This window comes from Trematomus bernacchii, unplaced genomic scaffold (assembly GCF_902827165.1).
Source record: "Trematomus bernacchii unplaced genomic scaffold, fTreBer1.1, whole genome shotgun sequence".
Classification (NCBI taxonomy): domain Eukaryota; kingdom Metazoa; phylum Chordata; class Actinopteri; order Perciformes; family Nototheniidae; genus Trematomus; species Trematomus bernacchii.
This window is the reverse complement of record NW_022987332.1, coordinates 333,155-341,467: the sequence shown is the minus strand read 5'-3', so window position 1 is coordinate 341,467 and position 8,313 is coordinate 333,155. Positions and strand designations below refer to the sequence as shown.

The 8,313-nt window shown below is 40.1% G+C and overlaps 1 long non-coding RNA gene across 1 annotated transcript; it reads right to left on the bottom strand.

The window, feature by feature from the left end:
• Positions 1 to 7,582: 7,582 nt before the first annotated feature.
• Positions 7,583 to 7,967, bottom strand: LOC117479984. The gene is made up of 3 exons (XR_004555621.1): positions 7,882 to 7,967; positions 7,744 to 7,809; positions 7,583 to 7,666 (listed from the first exon to the last, which is right to left on the bottom strand). It is a non-coding gene; the product is annotated as an uncharacterized LOC117479984 (long non-coding RNA).
• Between the last annotated feature and the right edge of the window lie 346 nt (positions 7,968 to 8,313).

The window sequence follows — 8,313 nt, the reverse complement described above, 5'->3', positions numbered from 1 at the left end:
AATAATGGACAAAAGGAGTGCAAATACAATTTATTGAAATGTGAACCAAAAGTTAATCAAACATGTTTTAAATAAAAAGCACATATGGACAGAAGGTGTAAACCTATTAAATGTATAAGTAAACACATTTAGTCAAATAAAGTGACAGACTAGGCCTGATCAGGTGGTATCAGCTATGCATGGGCTCCTCCATCAGGTCTGGTCCTCCTCACAGAGGAAAGACCCTCAGTCCTCTCCAAACCAACAGACAGGACGTCCATCACACGGAGGTTTCTCCCTGAAGTCTCTGCAGCTCTCTGGACACCACGCTGTCTCAATCCGTCCACACTGAATATGAGAGGGGAAAAATGAAAATAATAAATGCTTTAGACAATAAGAAATGTAAAGTTGACTGTTGAGTTGCTCAGTTTTTTTAGATTGTCAATACTATTACTGTATAACTAATATCTCAGGTTAAGAGGCACCTTCAAATAAATATTGGTCTTTAAATACATTTTGTCTTTTGAATTGTTTGTCTAAAGTCAAGGATCTAGAACTGGTACTTGTAGTTTTAATGATACAGTCTGGTTATAATGCTGTTTGGAGGAGGCCTCACAGGTAAGAGCACTAACTAGCTATCATCACATGTACCTTAGCTTAACTTAAATGTATTAAACGTATAATTAAGTGATGGCAAAATATAAATAACTAATGTCATGCAAACATATTAATATTTGCTTGATTCCAGTGTTGCATTTAGCACATTGCATACAAACGTTAAGGGATTTTAAGATTCTGAAGTATTATGCTAAAAACTCAAATTAGATTATTATTTATAGTTTTGCTGAATAGTCTCATGTCCGCTTACCTTAGAAACGTAAAATGCGACGGCAGTGTGCAGATGGGGAGCATGTTAGCTTAGCTTGGTAGCTTCAGCTAGCTCTGGAACTTCCAGCCGGGTGGCAGCAGGTCCCGCCTCGGCTCCGCCTCTTTGCCCTTATTTGGAGCAGGCGGGAGTGGAACTCTGACGCCACTGTCGAGCCGTTAGTGGCCGACTCCGCCTACTAAGGGCTTCTCGGCAACTCTGCAGAATCCTATGGGTGACGTCACGGACCCTACGTCCATTTATATATACAGTCTATGGTTGAACAGTGTCGTGTAAAGTAAAAACAACTATCAAACTAAAAACTATACATAAAAGTCAGAGCCACCTGCCGTCGGTGAAACCCCCTCCTTACTGCAGAACGTCTCTCATTATATGTGTTATAATGTTTTTTAACGGACGTTGTCTGATTATATAATCATATGCGCGGGCCGCTAGTGTCTGTTGATCTCCAGATTAACAGCAGCATGAGAATAACCTGCCGAAAGTGCCGATGCTCCATGGCGGAGGCTCCGGTAGAAATTGCCGGGATTTGCGTTTTTACCCCCTTAATGTCTGACCAATGGTTGAACAGCATTTCCATGCACATGACTTGTGTTTAAAGTTTATAGTCCGTTTGAGTTTTGCCCGTGTGAACGCAAACCGAACCTTCTGAAAAATGAAACAATGTAACAAACTGTGGTCTGGTGCGCACCAGAGAAGCGGACTATTAGGTGTGAATGCGAGTGATACGAGTTGGCTCATTAATTAGCTGTTTAACATTTAGACTACTGAAAAGTTTTTTCTCTCTATTTATCCAACCATTTTTTGAAATCACCAAGCAAGATTATTTCATTTCCGCAGGAAATGGAGTTGATAATGTCGATTATCTGGTTAAAAGACTACATGAGTCATCACTAAAGGTGGCCTATAGACAGGGGTGCACACAACTTTCTCAGTGAGGTACTCAGATGAGTACCTGGAGTCAGTGTTTGGTACTCCAACTTCTGGTGATTGTCAACGGGGGGTGGTAGTGGAGTACAGCGCTTCGCGATTGTCAACGGGGGCGGGGGGCGGTAGTGGAGTACAGCGCTTCGCGATTGTCAACGGGGGGGGGGGGTGTTAGTGGAGTACAGAGCTTCATGACCGCGGAGCATGTGAACGTTGTGATCAGCTGTTTTAGCGCAGGGCTGCTGTACAGACCGACTGTTACGTGCCGTAGTGTTTGTGTGTGTCTCTCTCTCTCTCCCTCTGGTTGTCCCCAGGTGCAGCCTCTCCCCAGGTGCAGCCTCTCCCCAGGTGCTCCCAATCCCCAATCAGGGCCTCCATATAGGACCTGAGGAAGGCTGCAGTCGCTCTCTCCTTCTCCTCTGGCTGCATGTGTGCAGCATGTCTCTGTCTCTGTGTGAGGCCTGTGTTTTTGTGAAGTGTTAGGAGATGTGCTCCAGTTTGTTCGTGTATGGTTTATTTTGGTTTGCTTTGCAAGTTGGCTGGTGAGCCCTTTTTCTTTATCCATTAAAACCTCACTTTGTGGCTTTATATCTCAGTTTCCTCTCCTTTTTTCTCACGTAACACCGACGTTAACAGCAGCCCTGTCTGTGCACACGGAGACCGACTCAGTCGTCCGGTGATCTAACCGCCTTCTAGAAAAGCTTCACAAGTACGTCGGTACGCAAATGCGCTTTGTGACACAAGTGACGGTACGCATTTCAGATTGTTGCCGCGCATGCGTACCTGCGTACCAGTTATGTGCACCCCTGCCTATAGATGCTTACAATAGTTAAACATTATTTTCATGTGCAAAATGCATTCAAAATGTAGAGGCTCTATAGAAGTAGCAATTAGCTCAGTCACAAGGTCAGAAGAAACATAAATAGCCACACCTCCACCCCTGCTGCATCTATCAGATCTGTAAAGCAAATAATTTGTGATTTGTAGTTCACTATCGGAAATGTGACTATTAAGCCAAGTTTCAGAGAGTGTGATGATTTTAGGTTTATGTAGGACAACCCATGTCCGAAGTAAATCAATTTTGGGCAATAGACTCCTGATAACTTTTGGAAATAAATAAATACATGTTCAAATAAGTATAGAAACCAAGTCGAATTTGTCAAATGTATTGAACTGGTGATCACAGTTTGACAGCTATAGGCCTACAGCTTTCATGTGCGGAGGCGATTCACAATCAGGCCAGCTGTAGAGAAGACCCTCTCAGCTGGAACGGAGGTTGCGGGTATAGCAAAGTATAGTATGTGTATATATATATAAGTTTAATTTGGCATAGTTTGCACTCTACACCGCACTCACTAACCTGGTCGAAATATTTCCACACATTACTCCTTTTTGACGCCATGTCTGTTGTGTAGGACTCTTCTTAGAGTGTAAATAATAAAATATGTTGAATACCGGCAAAACTAAATCTCTCCTGTCAAAATGTCTATGTACTTTGCCGCCACACACGGTTGCCAAGCAGTGCTTATTGTTGTTTAGGCTGGCCACTCATGTGTCGCGAGTGTTGACAGGGGGCGGGGGAGTAAGCTCATGAACTGTTAGCGCCGGTGTTACCGTTTAACTGGTGACGCGGGGGAACTCGTGACGTTCTATAACGGTAGGAATGTGTCAGGGGCGTGTACTTTGAGGAGCCACGAATAACCAGGAAATACACATTTCGATCGCTTCTTCTGTTGTTTACATTTATCTTTTGGTATATTTGGCGCCATAGGAAAACTTTGATGCACATTCAGTACCAGTGTGTGAGGTTGTGGTTGCGATGCCGATATCCGGACGCGTACAGCGAGGACTACAACATGACAATGAGGTGACTGGGGATGTCTGTTCAAAACATTGCAAACGTGAATAAATCATTTCAAATATATATTTGTCTCCGACTTTCATTTGTACATCGTTGTTAATGTGATGTTTAGTAGCTTTGATAGCTGTCCATACCTTCAGACAGCCTAAAAGTAAGACACAAGTTGTTTACTCAGCCCGAATGCAGCATCGAGATCCGTGGCAAGCTGTGATCCTCTCCGATTAAGTTGTGACAGGACTTCTGTAGCTATTCTCCAGCGAGCAAGGTTTTTATTAAATACCTCCATCCCTCTCATCACAACAAGACTCTACACTGTGCAGAAAAAATACAACATAAATGAAACAAACAAACAATCTTCCATGGCTGATATGTCACAGTAACGGGTAAACCACAGAAAAGTCGAGCGGGACACAAGTTAAATCCATATAATGAAATTGTTATTTTATATGTATGTATATATATATATATATATATATATATATATATATATATATATATATATATGCATACAAATACTGTAGATTATGATTGTTGAAAATGCACTTTTACCATAAAACGCCAGCACGACCAGTTGGTTGAGGCTCATAAAAACACAACTGTGTAGTCAGTCAAAAAAAAAGTAGTTTGTGGTAGTTTGTGTCCCATTTGATAATAAAAAAATGCAAACAAATAATTGTTCCATAGATTTTTTTTCTTGGTCTGGCAATTAAAGGGTTAAGCCTTTATGTTTAAGCAATTATGTCTGCCTTCCCCGTCTTGCACCATTAGGACCCACTGATATAAAATGCTTAACTGCCTAAGTTGCAACTATGCACTTTTTGGTGGGCTAAGCGCCAGCTTCACATATTTTTGGCTACATTTAAAGTGCCCAAATGTAAGTTTAGATATTATGCAATGCAACGTTTTTCTTGGCCTACATCAGTGTTATAGAAGGAAAGACAACAGTGATAGTTATGTTTCAGAATAACATTTATTGGAAATTGTTGGAAAAATATCACTTTTCACCAGCTTGAGCTTCAATCTCAGGATCCATGTATTTGTGATCCTCTCCAGAATGGAAGTAGTCATCACATACAGAGCATCAACTAGTTCCTGAACAGTGTCCTTCACATGCTGATATCCAAGAGAAGGAGTTACACAGTCACAAGATGGAGGAATATAAAGCAGTATTCAATGTTTAGTTCAGATTAGCTCCACGTCAGAAAGATCATGCTTGTCATCTATCTCCATAGAGGCTGAATCATCATGTTAATTACATAGCTATCATATGCCTAAAGGGAGGCATGTGGGTTAGTGCGTTGGTGTTCGGATCAGGGACACTTCACCCCAAATTGCTCCTGTGGGGATTGTCCACAGTATTGAGTATGTAAGTCGCTTTGGATAAAAGCGTCTAACAAGTAACATGTCATGTAATGTAAAACAGTCCTGATGCTCTTCTATTTATTTAATCGTTTATTTGGCAGGGACAATGCACAGTAATGAACACTTAAAACATTAAAATGTATCAAGCGTAACAGTGCCAGATTTAGCTTTGAGCTAATTTCCATCCGCAGTCCCTTACATAAAACATTTAAGAAAATTACATTTTACAAACATAGCAAAAACAAAATACATGATATGCAAAAAGTGCAAAAGAGCAAGAGCAGCATACACAAGTATTCACCACATGGCAGTACAATATAGCAGCAACGACATATACAGTGCAATAAAAGATAAAAGTGCTACATAAAGTGCAAGAGGAGATACCCCTGTGTTAAAGTGCATCTAGCGGTGATTACACGTCTGTTTGTTTCTCAACCATTCTTTGAGTTGACTGTTGAAGCTATTGAGAGTGGGACAGTCCCGTATCTCAGTTGGGAGGCTATTCCAGAATGAGCTGCCTTTAACGGAGAGGACATTTTGTCCAAAAGTTGTCCGTCTATGGTGGACTTCACAGTCTCCTCTGGTTTCTGACCTAGTGCAGCGTCCAGTGTGTTTTTTGTGGATGAATTCCCCTAAGGGAGGGGGAGCCAGTCCATGTAAACATTTATAAAAAAAACACATACTTTTAAAAGACTTCAAATTGTCAAAACTCAAGAAATTGTGTTTTTCAAGGATGGTACAGTGGTGGTATGAATATGGCTTTCTGTCAAACACCTTGATAGCTCTCTCTCACAGCTGTTCTATGGGTTTCAGGTTTGTGGCACAAGCAAACGACCAGTTTGTAAAACAGTATTCAATGTGGGATAGAATCATACAGTAGAGGTATGACTTTGCAGCATTGACAGTTAAGAAAGGTCTAATTTGTTTAAAATGTTGCAAGTTGTATTTAATGGTATTGGATACTTTCTTGATATGTTTCGTAAAAGTCAAGTTCGAGTCCAGTATGACTCCAAGATACTTGAAGTGGGGGACAAGTTCTAATTCTGCTCCGTTTAAAAACACATTGGATCCTTCGATTTTGACTGGTCGTTTACTACACTTTCTAGGTAATCATACATCCTGTCATGTATACAGCTAAAGTTGGGATACCTTGTTGGGATACCTTTGTTATCATGTTGTGGGGATTGTCCACAGTATTGAGTATGTAAGTCGCTTTGGATAAAAGCGTCTAACAAGTGACATGTAATGTTACTCTGATATTGGAAGAGTAGCCTACATTCAAATCTAATCAACAATCATCAATGTATTTCCCAACAGAAATAAAAAACGGTGTGTGTGTGTGTCTAAAATGTGCAGGCTTTGCAAAAATAATCGTCGTTCACAGATGGCTCCCGAACACATGTCATGTGGTACCACAGAGTGCACCCAGTGCACTCAATCTTAAAAGAAACAGAAAAAACACATGTTAGAATATTGACAAACCTTTTTTTTAAGGTTAACATCACTCATCCAGAGTAAGCAGTAATAAAGTTGTTTACATTTAATTAAACAAGCAATGTATAGGTTGGGATCTTAGCTGTTATCCTTTCTGTTTAGAGTCCGTGCTCAGAAGTTTCTTCAACTGCTCCAGTGTCATCCCATAGTGCAAAGACATGCAAGTTTGGTGAATTAAAGTAAACATTTTCAATACCTGTTATAGTGAGTGTTCACCCAGTGATGTAGAGGTAACCAATCCAGGGTGTATCCCAGTCTTCCAGCCAAATGTTGGTCCGGAAATAAATACAACTTCTTACCCATTGATCAACCTTAGGCCCTGAGTTAAGTTCCCCACAGGCCCGACACAGCTGGGATAGGTCATCTGTAAAAACAAAGAAAAATATAAGAAATACAGGCATTAAGGTAGTGAAATGCCAAACAAGACACAATATTTCTGTTTCCCTGGTCTAGTCCTTTATACCTGAGTTTTTCATGAGAGCCATTGCCATCTGGAACCTCATTGAGGCCACTCCTTCCAGGTCCACTGGGTACTGGACCTTTTTTTTTAGTATTTGCTCTGCAAGCTTAAAAGGTCTGTGATTAGTATCTTCGTATTTTTTTTAAAATTACAGATGGTTATATATATATATATATATATATATATATATATATATATATATATATATATATATATATATATATATATATATATATATATATATATATATATATATACACACACACATGAGTAAATGTTACCTTACAAATGAACACACCGCATGAAGTGGAATCCTGCTGGATAGGGTGAGTGATGGTTGTGCAGGCCCATCTCCCAACCGAAGGTCTTTTTTTCCGGACCAGCGATCTACACAGGAAACAGATAGATTGGGTTTTATATATAAGCCCAAGTAAGATACTTTTATAAGTCAAGAAGAGCTGAATGTTCACACATGACAATCTAATGGTATTCAAGTAAACAGTAGTAATCAGGAAAATGATTTATGTGGCTTTGTGTTGCTCCCCCTTAATATAATCCAAAATCATGAATATGTCTAGTAAACACATTAGAGCTTATATTTTATTCACCTTGTTAAATCTTTGCATCGGCTTAACTGCTTTTCCTTGGCCCCGAATGGGTCCAAGAACAGTGACCGGTTCTCGTTCAGATACATGATCTATGGAAGTGCAAAGAAAGTATTAAAGTGTTAAATAAATAAAAATGTCTTGACCATTAACATTTTAGATTACTTACAATGAGGGTCCAGTGTGCCCCGTCACAGACAGCTCCGGCTGCCACCTCATGTTTTGACAAGTCCAACTGAAAAATATTTGTACATACATCAGTACATATGTTCAAATAAACACTTATTTCTAGTCCTACTCCACTCACCTTTCTTAACCCTCCCTTGTGGGTTCCTTGCCAGAGGGAAGTCATCAAATAGGAATCAAAAATGAATACCCCAGCTTTGGCCCCAATCCACGACAGATAGACATTCACAATCTATAAATACAACAGTATCTTTTTAACCAATTTGCTAGAGAATTATCAGTTTGCATACGTACATTTTTCTTAGAAAGTAGGCTTACTTCTCCCTCCAACTCCTTTCCCGGGGCCAAGACCAAAAGATTTTCACTGTAGACCTTGTATGGGCCATACTTCTTTCCACCATGCTGCGGACTTTGTCTTCTGTTATCTGCCACAGAAAACCATTAGAATGTAGAGAAAACATAGATGTTTGAAATAAAAAACATTCTAAAGGATGAGAACATTAGCAGATCTTACTTCGTACTTCTCGGGCACCTCTGACGGGTACCTCGCCTC